At 36.0% G+C, this 20,800-nt stretch overlaps 1 protein-coding gene across 8 annotated transcripts in view; it reads right to left on the reverse strand.

Moving 5' to 3' along the window:
• il1rapl1a (interleukin 1 receptor accessory protein-like 1a) overlaps positions 1-20,800 on the reverse strand; it is a 191,069-nt gene that overhangs the window by 66,642 nt on the left and 103,627 nt on the right. The gene's annotated exons all lie outside the window — the stretch shown is intronic.

Consider the following 20,800-nt stretch of genomic DNA (forward strand, 5'->3'; position numbering starts at 1 on the left):
CTAGGTAAACTACCTTGTTTTTTTGCTTGTTATATAAATAAACTACGTTTAAGTGCTTTGATGTATATATTCTGAGCGGAGTTTACCGGAATTTACGTGTTGACCACGGACGCCGCTTGTTTATGTTGTAACTGCTGAAACCGTCTATACTCACCATTTAATAGTGGTTCAATGAGTCACAAAACTCACAGTTTGAGTACAGTTCATGACGTGCCGGCTTCGCGTGAAAGTAAAATTAAACCCGAGCGTGCGTTTAAACGCGACTCAAATACCCGATGCCTGGATTACATACACCATAATTACCCAACCAAATCTGTGAGAGAATGCAAAAGCATTTAAATATATTTTGTTTTTCCCTATAAGCCAAGATAGCCCGACGAGCAGGGCGGAGATGCATTTTGCTTTGGGAGCCCTGAGTGAGCATTCCCTCAACGTATCTGATCGCAAGATCGCCTGATTAAAATTACATGTTATATTTTACTGTACAATTTTATATTTTACTGTACTTTAAATGTATTCTTTGGAAAAATTTCTGGGTTAATTCATTTTCCAGCACTTTTCCAGTCCTGAAAAATTAAGTTTTAAAATGTCATACCTTTTCCAGGTTTTCCAGGAGTGTACGAACCCTATAGGTTGAATGCACTGTAAGCTGCTTTGTATAACAGCGCCTGCTAAATGCAATGCATGCATGCGAAGGTCAGATAGTGTGTGTTTATGTCCAGGTTATTTAAAGGTTAAAAACTTGTAATACAAACCTTCACCCCTGTCTGATTTCTTTTTTGAGGACAGGGTGAAAAATTACCCACCAATTGTTTTAATAAATACTATTGTTATTTCAATCTGAAAGCATCATTTTGTTTTTTTAAATTTTGACCCAGATATTCCTCAAGTTTTGGGGAGATTCAACAGTTTTTTGAAATGCAGAGTCTCTGCATCTGCTTTAAAAAAACACACTCATTTCACTTATAACGGCATACACAGGGTGTATTACATACCCTATATTTTGCTCTCGTCATTGAATGCAGTCCTCTGTGCTGTTGCTTGACTACACTGGCCTCGATCAAATGTACAAATAGCTAAATTTTTGTCTTCGTAATAACTTTTGTATTCAGTGAAACCCATTACAGAACATTTTCTTCCCGCCGTGGAGGATTGAGTGTCAACTCATTATTCTGTCTATGTTAAAAAGTATGATAATCATCAGAGTAAACTGCACCGAAATGCTTAGTGACAAACTGCTGGTGTTAGAGGAAACCCTCAAACTTTTTGGGGAAATTTTATCACACCAGACTGGCATGATTAACACTTATGAAATCTTACGCTGAGGCAATAGATGGTAATTTGCTGAATCCTTTAAACAAACAAGATAGTGAAGAAAATTTATTTGATGACACATGAAAATGGCATAATTTCCAGCGCTATCTGGCAAATAAATTATATTTAATGTGACAATTACATCACCCCTCTCTCCTTTTTCCATCTCACTGTTTTTCTGCTGTTTTGTCTTACATCTGTCTTGCATCAGTGTGCTGTAACAGTACTGACTGAAATGACGCCACTATACCTGTTAACCTCTTCTGCTGTTATCATTCCCGGTTTTCCCTGTTCTCCAGTAATGCCGCTGTCCATGGTGCTGATATCTAGCTACTCCATTTAAATCAATAAAAATTAAAGTACAATAAAATGAAAAGAAAAAGAATGGAACAAATGAAATGTAATTGGAAAAAAAAATGAAAATACAGTTTTCAGGAAACTACCAGGATTTGTTGTACATACATAGTTTAGTATTCAATTTGAAACACTGACAAAATTAAACTAAAAGTCACAGAGTGAAAACTAATGAAAACCAGACTAAATGGAAAGGACAAATTGAAATAAAAACCTAAATTAAAAATTCAAAAGTATAACAACTCTATGTTTCTAGGGGGGTGTTATGCATCCCGCTAATAGCGCAGTCAAAGATAGATGAGGCAATTACACAGTCACTCATATTAAACCTGAACTCACTGACCCAATAAACTCCATGGTACGCGTGCATATACGCCACAGCCTGTGGCTCTCTAATACACGCATGCAAATACACAGCTTCGGTTGGCTGCTTATTATGCAATGATTTCCAGATGTATGAGATGTGTTGATATGTGGTATGTACAGACAAGTCTCTACTCTAATATCAGGTGCTATTTACAAGGCACCCCACTGCTATAGAAAACTCTGACCTTTTTATGCAAGCAGAAAAAAAACGGCAGGAAGGAAAGAGAGATGTTTCATCTTTATCTCCAGCAATGAAACCTATATTTCTTTGCCCAAGTGATGATGCTAACAAGCTAAGCTTCCCTGAGGCATTCTGGGTAACAGATAAATGAAACGAAATGGAATCATGCTGGAATCAACCGCATTATTTTTTCCCTTCTCTCTCCGAACGCTCGTATCACTCGTGCACCTGAAACCCCGAACCCCCCAATGCCTATTTCTCCTACATTCACTTCACAAATGTATCCCATCATGCTCAGCCCCTCTGCATGTGCATGTTTCTCTTCCCTCTGCATTCCCCATTCTCTTTTCATCCTCTCATCTACCCCCACCCCATCTATCTATCTTGTTTTTCACTGCTAAATGAACGATAACGAGGTCGGTTGTCTCTGGGGTGAGGTCCCTTATGTAAGCCTATAAAACATTCACATGTTCTCAATCCTGCGCAACCTACTGCACTAAAATAGTCGGGAAAAACAGGAGCTTGAGAAAATGAACGAGAAGTTGATTGAACGCTCTCCGTTTCTCGCTCTCTCCTTCCCATTGTGTAAGATAAAACAACCAGCTTGCAAATCATTAAGATTTTGGATGCTTTTCATGCAAATTGCATCTGAACCCCTTTACACTCGCACGCACACACACAATCTTATCTCAGGTCTCTGTACTTTCATCTTTCTAAGCCGTGTGTCACAGGGCTGCGTTCGTACTGCAGATGAATGTGGCCTAAATCTGTTTTCCTCCCTTTATATGTGACAGATCATTTTGGATGACAGCGTGAACAGCTAGAAAAGCCACTGAATCTGACATCTTTAATTCCGAGCCACTTTATATGCAGAAATAAACTGCATTGTATGATTTTTTTGCAACAGTTGAAGTGTTGGAGTGTTTTTTACTACACTTATTTATTTTCAAACAAGCTTGGGGTCAAAAACAGACCCAACTGCTGGGTTAAATTAACCAGAAAATTGTATATTTGACCCAACAATGGGTTAAAACGTCTCAGCATTTTGGGTTACAACAAACCTGCATAGGTCAAATTATCCTTTTTGACCCAACACTAGGTTGAAGCAACATGATCTCACAAAGTTCTGTGGTATAGTCACACAGTATATTTTGCTCATTTTTCCATGGCATTGTCACGGATTTACGAATTTTTCCGTGGCCGTACCACAGATTTTCTTTCCGTGTCATTGTCACAGATTGTTTACTCTACTGCTTTTACCTATTTTTAAACCACTGTCGCTTCGGTTAAGGGTAAGATTTGGTGTTTGCATTAGGGTGTCACTTTAAGTATTGGTTTATACTTTTTTTTCTGATTTATTCTTTTATATTTTCTAAATTTTAAACCATTGTCGCCTGGCGTTAGAGGTAGAGTTGGGTTTGGGTAAAGGGGTTGCACACCGGACGCGCAGCTCAAAAAAAAATTGAACACATTGTTTTCTATGAGTATATGCACACCAGCGCCAACAGGTGGCGCCTGTCTGCGCCATCCAGCTACGACTCAGGAAGTTGCTCAAATCCCTGTCGCACTAAAAAAAAATCAGATTTGTCCCAAATCATTAACAATTAACATTGGCTGCTAACGTATATTTTGCATTTTGAAGTAGACGCTATCTGACGAAGCTCGCGCTATTTCATGTGCAATTCCGGTTTGCGATACCTCCGAGTTGTCCTAGACGCGACTCGACGTAGCGCGGCGCTGAGCTGCGCGTCTGGTGTGCGACCCCCTTAACCTGATAAGGAACACTCTGACGTACGTGACACACTCCCTCCCCTGCACGTGAGGCTGCATAAACGTCATTGTAACTTTGAAGCATTAAATCTTCAAAATTTACGGTCATGCGGCACATCGTTGGAAAGCTTAGACTTTCGGGATTCCATTAAGCGCACACATAAAGCATAATATGATTTTTATCAGTCATAAAACTGTAATCTAGTTGTTAGTTACATGAACCAGGCCGTGCTGATTTAAGATATTTAATTACCTTCAAAATCTTCCCTTTATCCGCTTCGGTGAAATTGTCCAAAACAAATTGTTCATAAATCCCCAAAAGTCCAGGGAAATGGAATATCCAAGCCTTTTAATCCAACGTTTCTGACTGAATTACAATATAAATAGTGTATACAATTAGTTCACTAACGGACATTCGTTCGAATCTTACTTTTCATTCACGATTTATAATGAATATATTCAGATGTCACGTTTATTGTGCAATGTCTGAGGAACAAATACGCCATTCCATAAGAGGCTACGGATGTCATTTTATGTAAATCTAACCCTAAACCGAAGCGACAATGGTAAGAAAATAGGAAAAACTGTTGAGTAACCAATCTGTTGCAATGATACAGAAAAGAAAGTCTGTGGTACGGCCACGGAAAAATTCTGGCCACCAAAATATTCCGTGACTATACCACGGAAATTCATGAGATCAGGTTGGTTAAAAAACCCAAAGCATTTTTTAGTGTGTACTACAACTGTAGAAGTGAAAAGTTATGCATACCTATCACATTAATAATCACTTTGCAAATTAGCCTGGATTGGTCAAACTGGTAGAAACAGACAAACGGATGACAAAGTGAACATCTCACCCATTTAAGACACTTTCAGGCACATAAATCAAAACAGATGAGAACTTAAAAGGATGAAACTTAAAAGCCATTGTGCAATCACTCAGCTTGGTGACATTAAAGGTACAGCTCCGTGCCATCATTAGCTGACTAAAGGAAACCAACTAGCAATAGAATACAGAAAATTGTCATTTTGCCTGGCTGTAATGTAAAGCAAAAACTATTGGCTATTAAAAAGGACATGCACCGACATATTCTGTTTTAATAGGACATATATCAAGACAGGAGGGTGAATTGTGTGTGTGTTAAAGCATTGCATGGGGTCTATAAGGGCAGTAAAAGAAAAGGCTGCTATAAAACCATTAAAACATAGGGGAGGATGAATTATGGCTCTGGCTTTGACACAGATATTAGAATTCAAGTCCAGCTGAGTTTTTGCTTGTCGAAGGGGTCATTAGTAAAATGAGCCATTTGTATTGAGGAATTTACACATTAAAACGCTTTGTTTTTAATATGAAATTGAATATGAAGAGATTAGCTCTCCCCTCGCTGTGTCTATACTCTAATAGGGTTTATTGGTTTGCGTGTGTCCCTTAAGTAAGATCCTAATGATCACTTGACAGTTGTGACACCGACCGTCTTGGGCAATCAAATGCTTGTGTGCTTGCATATGTGCACTAATCACACAAGCCTCAGGTTTACACACGCTTGTAGACACTGTTAAAAGGTTGTTTAGCAGAAAGACTGAGAGGCTGTGCTCAGTGATCCGACCATTTGGGAGTGTCACTGGCCAAGATTACCGCTAATCCACCATGATCCAATGCCTCCAGACACACAGCAACAACAATAACCTCTCTCAACATAACATCTCATCAAAAATACAGCAACAATAAACTCTCTCTTTGTAACATATCAACAGATACACAATAAAAATAACATCTCTCGACATAACATCTCAAGAGATACACAATAACAACTTCATTCGACAAAACACCTCAACAGATATACAACAAAACAACCTCTCCCTACATAACATCTCAGCATAAAGACAACAACAACCTTTCTCTAAATAACATCTCAACAGATACACAACAACAATAAACTTTCTCTACAAAACATCTCAATGTAAACACCACAACAACAAACTTTCTCTACATAACATAAACAAAATGACAATAACATTTCTCTAAATAACATCTCAACAGATACACAACAATAACCTCTCCCTACATAACATCTCAACATTAACACAACAGCAACCTTTTTCTACATAACATCTTAACAGATGCACAACAAAAAATAACCTCTCCCTACATAACATTTCAACAGATACACAACAACACCGTAGGGCTGTCCTCGACTAACGATTTACATATTCGAATCAGAATTGTCGAATCTTTTCATAGTCGACCGATAGTCGAATCATCTATGTGTGTGTGTGCATGGGTTGGGAGGGGGTCAGACTAGGTACAAATTGATAACTTTTATTTTCTTTCACAAGCAGCACACATAAACAACCTTCTGATAAAGTGACCAAAAACTGTCTTTCAAGTGATGAACGAAGACAAAACTGACGATGCATTTATATATTTTTAAGGTAAAATGTAAGGCAACATTTGTTTAATTATTCCTCATAACATTTTAAAGCCACGATCTACAGAACATCACACAAAAAACATTTTGATAACTAAACCTAAAAATATAACAAAGGTGATCCTGCCTTGGAAACCTCGGCTAATTCAGTGTTTTTATTTAATTTGGAGATTAAGCGCGTCAAAGCAGTCATGACCAAAAAAAAACGACAAATGAGAAATGACAAATAATTTGTGATTGTTACTGCAAATTATAAAAACTAAGCTTTATATACAATTCATAAAAACATTGAAATTAATGATTTTATAGACACTACGTGTTATTATTTAGCACAGAAATACCTGCTTGCTTTCACTTTGATCATCTCCATTCACTTTAGATACAGAAACAACTGATGATATTATTTATTTCAGGAATCTCTTTTCTATCATTTGAAAGTGAACACCAACCATAATATTAAATCACAAGAAAGACAGTCGTGTCAGGCATAAATATAGGTTCGGTGTCCGTGCAGATATTTTCCGTTTCATCACGGAAATTTAAAGAAACGGCTTACCTATTTTGTAGTTTAACTTTTGACAAGATAACCATATGTTTTAAATACATTTTAAAAACTTATACCCGTCGAAAACATCTGTGTTTTAATGTTCAGTTTGATGAACTTCTAAATATGAGACGAAGAGCACCTAGCACGTTCGGCTAAATTGCATGCACAAACATGGCCAGCACGCAATAGTGCAAAATCTATACATCGAAAAGCAATCCAAAATGTACAGACTTAAATTAGATCAGAATTTACGTTTATACATTTTTTATATAAAATAAGGTCAGAAGTAACAAAGTGCAGAACAAATGTGCAAAATGCCTCAAGTGCACGAAAACAAAACACAAGCCAAATAGATACATCAGATAACCCAGAGTGATTTATAAATAAAATAAAATAAAATAAAATGAAGAAATTATTAAAAGAATGAAAGTATAGCCAGAATTGCCAGCTTTTTCTTTTAAATGTAGAAACAAAGAGGCAATGGTTTATTAACATAGGAACCTCTTATGGACGTGTAGCCCGGTCACAGGGGTTGCTGGATTTATTAACGCATTTTTTTTAAATATTTATTGAAAGCTGATACTTCACATATTATTTGCAGAATTATAATAATATGCTGCATATTAATATATTGGGAGAAAGCTGTTATATGTGAAATCAGATTTGTGCACAGTGCACCCATATATGGCCAAAATTGAAGGATCCTCATTTCATAACACATCTGCGACGATTCGACTGTGAGATTGGTAGTCGAATCAGGCTTCTCCTATCGATGCATCGAATCTTCGACTATTCGGGGTCACCCCTACAACACTGTAACTTCTCCCTACATAACATCTCAACATTTACACAACAACAACCTTTCTCTACATAACATCTCAACAAACACAACAAAAACATTTCTCTAAATAACATCTCAACAGATACACAACAACAACAACAACTTCTCCCTACATAACATCTCAACATTAACACAACAACCACCTTTCTCTACATAACATCTTAACAGATACACAACAAAAATAACCTCTCCCTACATAACATTTCAACAGATACACAACAACACCGTAACTTCCCCCTAACATCTCAACATTAACACAACAACAACCTTTCTCTACATAACATCTCAACAGATACACAACAACAATAGCATCTCCCTACATAACATCTCAATATAAAGACAACAACAACCTTTCTTTACATAACATCTCAACAGATACACAACAACAATAACACATCTCCCTACAATACATAACATCTCAACATTAACGCAACAACAACCTTTCTCTACATAACATCTAAACAGATACACAACAAAAATAAACATCTCAATGTAAACACCACAACAACAAATTTTCTCTACATAACATAAATAAAATGACAATAACCTTACTCTACATAACATCTCAACATAAACAACCTTTCTCTACATAACATCTCAACATAAAACACAACAACAATAAACTTTTTCTAGAAAACATCTTAACAAACCAAACAAAATGACAATAATCTTACTCTAAATAACATCTCAACAGATACACAACAACAATAACATTTCTCTAAAAAACATATTAACATTAACACAACAACCACCTTTCTCTACATAACATCTTAACAGATACACAACAAAAAATAACCTCTCCCTACATAACATCTCAACATTAACACAACAACAACCTTGCTCTACACATAACATCTCAACAGATACACAAAAAACATAAATTCTACATACATAACATCTTAACATAAACAAAATGACAATAACCTTACTGTAAATAAAATCTCAACATAAACACAACAACAATAAACTTTCTCTACATAGCATCTAAACGCAAACACAACAACAATAACCTTGCTTTACATAACATCTCAACAGATACACAACAACAATAACATATTCCTTACATAACTTCTCAACATAAACACAATAACAATAAACTTTCTCTACAAAACATCTCAATGTAAACACAACAACAACAAATTTTATCAACATAAACAAAATGACAATAACCTTACTCTAAATAACATCTCATCATAAACACAACAAAATCAATCTTTCTCTACATAACATCTCAACAGATAAACAACAAAAATACCCTCTTCTCTACATAACATCTCAACATAAAGACAACAACAATAACATTTCATAACATCACAATATAAACACAACAATAATAACCTTTCATAACATCTCAACATAAACACAACAACAATAACTCCTCTCTCTACATAAAATTTCAACACAAACACAATTCATTAACAACATTCTTTCTATATATAACATCTTAATGGATATACAACAAAAATAACCTCTCTCTACATAACATCTTAACATAAACACAACAATAAACTTTCATAACATCTCAACCACAACTTTCTACACATTCTTTGAACAAGCACACAACAATAACCTTTCTCCCCCACATCTTAACAAATGCAAAGCAACAATAACAATCTCTCTATTTAACATTTTAACAAGCACACAACAACTTCCTTTTACAAAAGATCTCAGCAAATACAACAACAAGTCTCTCTATTAGTGATCGTGTCAAATGCAACATGCTATCAAACATAAAGTGGTTGTTAATATTCATCTGTCAGTATCTGAAGTAGCTTGTGCTGGACTGTTCACTGAAGCCCAAGCAGAACAGAGCTTCACTGCCATGCTGTGTCTTACCTGTTGTTTTCATTAAGATAATTATACATCAGAAGCACACTTTGTAAAAAAATTCCATATTTTTAACAAAAAATCTTTTTAAATGCTATGGTAAAAAAACTTTAATTGGCTAACTCTAAAAACCTTGACATTTACGGTTAAAAACTGTAATATTGTATATTTAACAAAATATTTCAAAATTTTTTAGGCTGAATTAAAATAAAATGTATGATTTTTTAAAAGTAAAACTTTTGAATTAACATATAATTTATGGTTAAAATCTCTATAATGTCGGAGCAGATGGTGTAGTGGTCGATGCTCCGACACATGGTGCAGACGCCGCGTTCGAATCCCGGCTCAAGGTCCTTTGCCAATCCCATACCCCTCTCTTCACCCTATACTTTCCTGTCATTTCCTTAATGACCATCTATCGAATAAAGGCAAAAATGGGCCAAAAAATAACAAAAAAAAAAACTATTATATTCAACTGAATTATACATTTACGGTAAAATATTGTTAAAATTATGGTTTCTGTAAGTTAAAAATACAATACACCATAAAGTACAGTGAAAAACAGTAAAACAATGTCCCACGATTCCCTGCCAGAACCTTTACATTTGATATTTAATTGAATATTTAATTATGTTATAAATAAATACGTTTACTCTTATTTTTTCCAGTCATTTATCGGTTTGTAATTTGTGTAATTTAATGAATGTTTATAGCATTATTTTCATGTCACATGTGTTACAATGATGCTTTTTGTGTTTGTGTGAATGACACTATGCACCAATCATCTCTACATATTTTGGCAATAATCTATGGAAAGGTCACTTGTGATAAACTTTGATTCAGCATGTAGCCATCCATTTTATTACCCTTTTCATAGTGGTAAGCTGTATGTTATTAAATACAAAGCAGATTTATAACAACAAATATAATAATAGACAAATATATCAGTTAATTAAACACATGGATACAAAACTTTGCTATAATGAAAAAGAAAATGCCAGTTGTTATCCATAAAGTTGTTTACATGTTTGCTGTATTTTTAACAGTTTTTTTTTTTTGGCTTTTCACAGCTGCCAGTTTTTTTACCGTACAAAGTACAGATTTTTTACAGTGATTAACAAGGCTGCTGAGTTGCTACTTTACCACTGTTTTAAATTTGAGCTGTTAAATTTGATTGTTGCATAGAGCTAAATGTTTTTTGTCCCATTTTGGTGTGTTACTTTCAAAAGGTGTTATTTTATTGGTTTGTAGTTTAGATTCATAAAATGTATGATATTAAAAAGTCTAATATTAATACTAGGGATGCAACGAATCCAGGATTAGGATTTGGCTGAATACTGGGCTTTTTGACGGGGTTCGGCCGAATGTTTGATTTTTTTTCCATCGAACCCGAACCCTAGGCTTGCGCTACGCTGGTCGACGTCACGCGGCCGTTGATTACACACATCGGGTGCTGACGTGGAGGTAAGCCTTAGGGGTGGTTCACATTTTGTTGACGCACCTGGAAAAAAGTAGCGCATCACACCGCATCGCTTTCATTATGCATAGGCTTATGGTAATTGTCAAAATAGTTTTTCCCACTTCTCATCCTGGCATAATGTTGCCTATCCTTTTTTTTACAGTTAAAATCAAACAAAATGAAAAATGCGGATTCGGTATTCGGTTTCGGCCGAATCTTAAACAGTGGATTCGGTATTCGGCCGAACCCAAAAAATCTGGGTTCGGTGCATCCCTAATTAATACAATTATACCAAACCTTTTTAGAAAATACATTTTAAGTTAATTTTCAGTTTTCAGAATATTCAGTTTCAGTCCAGAATTTTATTTTCGATTTACTCTCTCTACATTACATCTTAAAAGATACACAACAACAATAACTTTTCTCTACATAACATCTCACCATATACACAGTAAACACCTTTCTCTACACAACATCTCAACTCTCTAAGTACTACCGCTCTTTCTCTCTCAACAGGTACTGTCTCAAAATAATGAAAACTTGTAATTTGGTATAAGCACATCTGGTATTATTGCCTCCCTATGACAAATCGCTTTATTGTTTCCTAATCTTTGCAAGTCGCTTTGGATAAAAACGTGTACTAAATGCCTAAAACATACACAACAATTCACTTTTAAATAAGATCCCAACAAATACACAACAACAATAACCTCTCTATAATAATATCTCAACAGATACATAATAACCTCTCTCAAATACACAAGAACAATAGAAGAAACAGCTAGTTCACAATATCGATAATTGGACTCTGAATTATTAATTTTTGCTGTCTAGCACTGCCTTTCTTTGTGTTTGTGTTTTCTACAAGCTAAAGGACAAATTGTTTTCTGGACAGATGCTGTCAATAGAGCTGAACTTGTAGTGATCCTGGAACATTCAAGGTTTTTTCCCCCACCACAAATCAAACTCCTGACATTTCAATAAATTAAATCGTTGTGGCATACAGTATATGTCATACTGTGCAAATATCTAGTACATTCCCTATTTTAAATGCAGTTATACAGCTGACCTGAGCATGTACTTTAGGCTATGTGTGTGTGGGTCGTGAGAGTGAATCGAATGACAGTGCGGAGGTTACTTGAAACATGTGGCTTACGAGCTCGTGTGTAATTCAGCGCAGTATTGATCACGCAACAGGACTGCCGGGTCAGGGAAATCCACCTCCACACACGCAGAGCAAACACACAAATAGAGCATATGGGCTGATCGTGAGGAGTGTGTGTGTGTGGATTTAATGGTGTAAATGCTGGCCAGATGCTCTGCGCATAAAAGAAGAATATAAATAAATAAAAGGAAAAGACGATGAATAATCCTGTTAAAGATCAAACAACTCTCTCTCCTTCTCTCCCCTCCGCAGCCCCCATGGGAAATATAATGCGCGCGCGCACACACACACAAATGAAAACGAATTTAGAAGCAAATGACGTTGCTGCTCCCTGGCCACAACAATGTTTTGCATGATTGCATTTACCTGAGAGAGAGAAAGGGAATTAAATCTACTGTATGTAACTGATAATGTTACTAATATGCTGACTGGTTTTAAATGGTGTATGCTAAAGCGAGCATCACTATTATTATTGCTCACACTTTGGGTAAGAGATTTGTTCTATACTATTAAATTTAATTACTAATAAAGCAAGTATTATACTTCAGGGCATTACTTGTCCCACACCGGCATTAATGATATCTGTAATAAATCGCACGGCTTATTGAAATGAGGTGCTCTGTTACTTTTTCTAAGCAACTACACTAACAATGTGTACAGTATGGTGTGAATAAAAAATGGGTTAATATTCCTAATATTGTAAGACCATGAAAAAATAATTTGTGATCTTGTGCAAACTGTAGCTATCAATTTACATGAGGCAATAAACAACCACCAAAAAGATTAAAAAACACCCAACTGAACAATCTTGCAATTGCATCACAATGCAATTGAAACATTTACAACACCTTAGCAACTGCATAGCAATGCCCTGGCAAGCACCCACAAAACCCAACCATCAGGTTTTGCATAGGCAAGCACCACTAAATATCTAGCTTTATTACTATTACTGCATCTGAACTGACAGTGAGATGTTATATGAGGGTGATTTTAAAGGCATTACAAATAAAATATAGCAGATGAAATAATCTGTTACTTGTAATCTTCTCCTTGTTTCTTAAGTTACTGGGAATCACTCATCTTCAAGGGAGCTGTGTGTGTTTGTGTGTGTTTGCGTGGTTTGGTGGGTGGAGGTGGGGAATTAGTTTAAGTGGGTTTCTTTTGCATAGATAAGAACCTTGTTAAAATGCCTCACTACAGAGTTTCCATAACTACAGACTTATTTCCAGGCGGTGCGGTCATGATTAGAACATAACACTGGTGTGCACAAACCTCAAAATAAAATACTGCCCACTTATATGTGAGGCTTACATGGAGGAAAAGAACAAACTGTATTATTAGGGATTCATAATAGTTCACTTAAAAATGTCTGCCATCAATTACTCACCCCACATGTTGTATGATTTTCTTTTCTCTATGGAATACAAATGTTTTGTTCAGTGTGTTACACAGAAGAAACGGGTTGGGGAAAAAACTCTACAATAAATGATGTTGTAAATGAGTAAATTATGACAGAATTGTGATTTTCATGTGAAAAATCTCTTTAATAGAACAGAATTTGTACTGGAGTTGATTTTAAAACGTGGGAATCTCGGAGAGATGAACATTTACATAAACATTTACGCATAAAAATTTGATCCAACCCTTATGAAAATTAACCATGGTTATTTCCAGCCTGATCTCACGGGAATTAGTTAGCATTTTACGAGTTGGCAAATCGTACAAAAGCATAGTAGGGGAGAGCGAGGCACAACCTAATGCTTTTTGGTTTTGGCTCAATCATTCAAAGATATTTGAGTTTGATTAATTATATTTTTACACAAACAACACACACATCTCTGCTACAAATGAACATTTGAAGTTTGTTTCTAGTACTTACCAAATGTGACAGAAGTGCAAACTTTACAATTTTACAAATTTACATTTTTTATATGTGACCCAGTCTGTAAAACCATACTACAGTTGAAATATAATAAGCATCAAAGTCTGATTTCAGTCATTCATTTCATTAGGATTTCAATCTTTGACGTGACCTTATTCAATCAATATTAAAGATATGAACAAAAATCAATTAAACACACGATTTTTGATAAGACAAGCACATTTATTTTGTTGGCAGCCAGCAATTATTTGTGTGTGGCCTATTTAAAACAATGGCAAGAATTACGTTAACGTTAGCGGTTTTCATATCGTATGTGCTGAGGGGTTAGTTGTAACACAGCGTTACAATTAACCCCGTTGGGTCAAAATATTTCCAAATATTTTCAACTTGGGCGAAGACACGTTTGAGGCGAATAGCACGTGTTTTCACGGTAAACGCGCTGCCCATATCGCATCATTCGCATCGTCCCACGCAAGGACGCGTCTGATTGCGTCTATGTATTGACTTTGTATGTAATCTACTTGCGCAAATCGTTGAATTCGCATCTGGTGTAAACCCACAGTAACACACCCAACTTAGAAACCGAAAAAAACGTATGATGAAAAAATTTATATGCCACCAAAACATTCGTTTATCAATAACTCTCTGGAAAAACATTATACATTTCCAATAATTTGCGGGAGATCGTCTTTTGGCAGTAGGGTGGTAACGGTATGGCGGTATACCTTGATATTAACTTTTACGGTTATCATACCATAAACATTTGCTTATACACAGATCTCACCTGCGCATCTACGCACATGCAACTTCATTTTTCCCGTGACTGCTAGACTCCACTCGTTTATGTACAGTAGAGAAAATGTCAGACTACAAATTCTATCCTCTATCCCCCCCAGAAAAAAGTTAAAATCTACACTATGGGAACACTTTGGATATACGTAAAACGAAAACGTGGTTACCCTTAAAGAAGGATATCCAGTTTGCAGGAAATGTGGACGAAGAGTGGCTGCAAAAAGAGGCACTGAAGCCCATTTAAGTGATTTATATTACAGATCAATTTAAGTTGATTATACTTAGGCCACATAATAAAAACTATACATTTCACTCACTTTATGACAATGTGAACAAATGAATATATCCAGAGCTGCTCTGAGAGAATGTAAGGAGTATTTTATCATTTTATTTAAAAGAATAAAATTAAAAGAATAAAAAAATGAAATTTTTTGAAAATGTACCCCCCCAAAAAAGTTATAATATAATTAAAAAATATATAATAAACCATATGTTCAACCCAAGTGTTTAATATCAGCAAACCGCGAAAGTTTCTGAGATGATTATCATACCGTGGAAATCTCACACCATTACAACCCTATTTGGCAGTGTGGAAAAAATACCGGAAAACCAAAACTCTCAACAATGTAAACTGTCCGTGTTACAACTAACCCTGCATTAGATTTTGCCCCGTGCACCCCTATTACTAGAAAAAAAACAATAATGAAACCCCACCCCTAACGCAAATCCTACAAAAACGTACCAATGTGGCCAAACAATAATACAAATACTAAATTAGCAACCTTATGAAATATGTATGAACAGCTATGAGTTTTTTTGTTATTTCTGTAGTAAGCATGGTTGTTTGGTGTATTGATTACAATTGGCAAACCATGGTTTTACTACAGCAATCATGGCTTAACCATTGTTTTCTTAAAGTTTAAAACCCATGACCTTGCACTAATAGTGCAATTCTCAACCAATTAAGACATTTAAAGTTATGAACAAAACTGTTATCATAACAGTTGAACTTAATTCAGCATCTGCTTGGACTGAGAAGTTTTTCTTCATCGAGGTCACAAAGAATAAATATTTGTTTTCCTATGCAGCGATCAACCTTGAATTTACATAACTGCATAATTTAACATCTAAAGGAACAGGAGGTTGAAGTACAAGAAAGCACAGGTCTCTTCATATGCCTCGTTTCCTCATTAATTCACCCTCAAATTGGCCTTAACTATCTCTGAATAAATACTCGTCCTCCGAAGATCTTCCTTAATCAATTATGAAATATGCTAATCGACTGCTGTTGGCCTTGAGTTATCATGTTACTGTCACTAATTGTAGGTCACCTCATCCCTGGAGGTCTCCTTATAGTCATTCGCCATCTTTGTCACTCTTCCCCTCTCTCTTTTTCTCTCTTTCGACCAGAAGGCAGTCTTACCCTGTGATATTAGCATGGTATACGCAGCCACTAGAGTCAATTACACTAGAATTAAATTAACAATTGTGTCTCGTTTAATTCAAATGCTCTGCTTTAACAAAGAACCATTTAGGAATATGAAGTATATCTCTCTCTCTTACTTAAATTGTAACGTCTTAATAAGGCTTGGCAGAAACCTCTGATCATAGGCAATGAAGCGGCACTACGGCACACGCTGTCATCCTACCACAGGTGGGCTAGCGTCAAATTCGACAGACTCGAGCGGGATTGTAGAGGCTCTCAAACGTGATCAAAGGGAACCGAACGCATCTAAAGCCAATTTGGAGTGTCGCAGTAATAACTGAGTAAATCTGTACATGAGAGACGTTTGTAGAAATGGTTTTTCAGCTGCAATTACAATCAATTCAATGCTTTCAGAAATAAATAGAAGAGTTCGGACAAAAAATTGAGGTCTGAGCATCCAGAGTGCACTGCAAGTCCAATTTTCCATTAAATGAGAAAATGAGACTTTTAAAGATGAAACAGTTATTTGTAATAGAGAGATATGGTATATAATCACGCTTAGTGAAATCTAAAATTCCGTTTTTCAATCTCGATTGCAATTGCACATTAGCAGCTATTCTTTAAAGGGGAAACGCAAACGTTGCTTCGTAATTTCCTATTCCCTGCTTGAATTTGAGCTGGTAATTTCTTTCTCTGATATTGAGGGCAAACCCTAGCTGCTATTTAGTGCAACAGTAAATGGCTGTTTGCTTTAGAAACTGAGAGCAACTGCACCCCAGTAAAACTGTCATGTCGACTTTGAGTTACCACTTCTCTCTTAGACACTTTCTGTGCTTTAGTTTGTGTGCGCACGCGTGTGTGTGTTTATGCTGGCTTGACGCCATGCAAATCCAATCACCCAGACCCATAAAGTGTGCATTTCCATTTCCTACTGCTCTCCGTAGAGACAGAGAGAGCAAGGGAAAGAGAGAATGAGGGAGAGAGAGAGAGAGCAAGAGGTGAAGCAAGGCTCCTTTGCTTTGCTCTGCTTTATGGTTATAGCTGTTTTGAGTAGGTATATTCATATAAACTCATTATGTAGCCCATATTTTTGAGCTGATGTGTTTTGGGCCAAACAAGTGATTTTAATCTCCCACAATGCACTTCTTCTCTTATTTACTGTTCCCATAGATTCTTAACACTATCTTTCAGAGCAACCATTGCAAAAGCCGCTTTGTCCGGCTCTAATTTATCAGAATGCATCAAGCAAATTAAGAACATTTCCATGACAACGCACCTTAACGACCCGGGCGTCTCTCTCCCCGCCCCATGTTTCGGCCTTTCCTTGACCGCTTACTGACCTGTCTGAATGTCCACAAACGGGTCTCGGTCGAACAGTAGAGTGACTGTTTGTATCTAATCTTTTCCCATAACTCTCACTCGCTCACCTCCGCCTCTGGTTCGCCATGGCGACAGAGGTCGAGCAGGTTCGTTGTGTGAGCAGGTGGTTCTGTTAACCAATGAGAGAGAGACATTTTCTCACAGCTCCAAAGGAAATAATGGAAAAATTCCTTTGGTCGACAAAAGACGGAGAAAAGAGGGATTGAAGTCCATTCTGATGTTTGAAGCCTTTTATTGGCACTCATAAAGAGAGAGGGTCTGTGGGTCAGAGTAACATGACAGGAAAAGAAAAGAGAAGACCTGAGAGAGAAAACTGAAACAAACATGGGAATAAAGAGAGAAATCCGGAGGCCAGGGCACGGGCTAATCCGTCATTAGCATTTAAAAACACAGAAATAGATTGAGAGAGAAAGAACAGTGTGCACTTAATGAGAGAAGATGAATTGACATTTAAAGTGTTCGCTTGTATGTAAGTGCGGGTGTTAATTAATTTCTGTTTTTCATTTAATAATGTTGGTGAGAACTGACATTACAGTACATTTAATTTATTTAGAAGATGCTCTTTACTAAAGTGACTTACATTCATGGTATACATTTTATCAGTTTTTATGTTCCTTGGCAATCCATCTTATGACCTTGAGACCTCACAGCTTTATTTTGAAAGTTAAATTAAATGTGACATCTACCTTGACTAAGATACATCTGACAGGTACACTTGTTTTATTAATACCATAACATAGTGCCTGTCAAATGGTAATGCAACTCTTCCTCTGCAGAAATGACCAAATACTCTTTTCAAAAGACTATTACCGGAAAGAAATATGGCAGAATACATCCATGAATCAGTTTTCATTGAAAGGTAAGTGTGTATTTCTTGAATACCTCTTTCTCCAGGGTAACCGAGGATTACTTCCCCTCAGTCTCATTTCCTGAATCTCTTTTTATGAATCTACGCCCAAACTCAAGTTCTTCATAACACATAATGCAGGAGAAAATTAAAGCATGATATTTTAAAATCAATCAGAACATGGCCCTGTTCAATTACAGCTGTAAAATCCTCTAAAACACATTGAGAGGAATTGCTCTGTTGATGAGTTGTGTGTTTGTGCTTTTCAATGTCACACACGCATGCGCGCACACACACAGATGTTTGGGCCATGCCTTGGGCTGAGATGATCAGATGGAGGGGGAGAGAGTTATTATTTCATCTGGAGCTGGGGAGTGATGTTGATGTGTCTGACATTTAATAGTGTCTTTGAAGCTTTGAGACTGCTGCAATACGGTCAGAAGCGCCACTGATCTGAGCACAGCACAGAGCGTACGAACGGTTCAATAAAAACTCACCTGCTGGTTACAGCAGACTTCACCATTTTATGTAAGGAATCTTCCAGGTTATTTTCTATAAAGGTCTGTGGTTGCTTTTGTGGCATGCTGCCGAATACAACACATCATTTGTCAAGCTTGTAATTTTATTAAAGCACTTAAAAACAATCTTCAGTAAAAAAAGTTCTTTTTTGGGTGGATTAACAAATGCAACATTGAACTTTACTGTTTTAACTTTATTTATTTTTTTAATACTTAATATAAAATGTTTATCTGCAGCGCTACCCAACATTTCTGTTCCTTTTTACAAAATGTGGAACAGGATGATTAATTTTTGTGTAACTGCATGCTGAAAACAAGCTAGATTATTCATTTAAAAGTAACCCTACACATTTAGATTTAGAGAGTACATCTTTGAAATAGACATTGCAGCTATTACACATCAATACATATTAATATTTGAGTTACTTTTTAAAAAAAGTAATGCAAGTTACTTTTTTAGTTTAATTAATTAGATTTAAAAAAATTATGTACTGAATTAAACTAAACGTAGTCACATTATGCACTCTATATTCTTACACGCCTGTGTGGGAACAGTTTGAGTCAAAAACTGGGATGGCAGGCCAAAGCTCGACTTTTTTGTGATGAAATATGCTTTTTCTGAATGCAGAACTTTTCAGTCATAAAAACACCTGCAAGGCCTGAAAGAGATCAAGCCTCAGCCAAGAAAAAGTAACGCAAAAGTAAAAAGAAACGTAAGCATTACTTTCAATGAAAAGTAACTAAGTAACGCAATTAGTTACTTTTTTGGGAGTATCTTAATATTGTAATGCATTACTTTTAAAAGTAACATTCACCAACACTGATTACGACGTCCCGTGGCTGTTCACATGTCACTTCTAAAAATGCATGTTAAACGCTGGTTAAGGCGCTTCTTCCTTTCAAAGTGCGTGACATCTTTCGTAGCTAAGCAACCATGAGCTGCGCTCCCTGGAATGGCGAGTGAAACCGAATGCACATTAATGGTGTGTTTCAACAACGTTATCTCATTTGAATACGAGTGTATTTTTACGTTTCAGTGTGGTTGTACAATACATACATTTACTTATGTTTAAAATACACTGAAACATATAATATAGACGTTTTGACAGGAAATTATTAACGTATTTACAGCTTTATAAGCGTACAAATTTGTACGTAAGTTATTCATATTCATAAATATTTAAATCGCGGGCATTGGCGGTTCTTACTTGTATTAATGACATGTTTTCTGACTTATGTATTTAAGACAGTTTACCTATTTACCTAATGAAATGATTATGATATGCAGAGAGTTTTAAAACTTTTAAATTAATAACATTTCTGTATTTATTTAATTATTTTTTTATATTTCGTTTGGTTGCCATGTCACACAAAAACGTGTTTTCTCCTGCTGTCTTTTATGCAATACATTATTATTACTACTAAGCAATAATTACACCAAAATACAACATAAATTCACCAAAGATGTTACTTTTATTCATTTGCAGTAATCCACATCTTTAAAATTCATACGATTGCAAGGAACAGATCCAAATTCAGCCCTTTATCCAGCGACCTTGATTCGAGTTCTCATCAGCAACCGTAAAGTCAGATTGCGCGTTCGTTATAAATTTGAATTCAAATTTCGCGCCTCAAAAACCTTTATGACACATTGCTTTACGGCAGTGATATCAAAAGCTCATTGGCTCTTTGAGTGCCACAT

Source organism: Misgurnus anguillicaudatus, chromosome 17, assembly GCF_027580225.2.
Source record: "Misgurnus anguillicaudatus chromosome 17, ASM2758022v2, whole genome shotgun sequence".
NCBI classification, from domain to species: domain Eukaryota; kingdom Metazoa; phylum Chordata; class Actinopteri; order Cypriniformes; family Cobitidae; genus Misgurnus; species Misgurnus anguillicaudatus.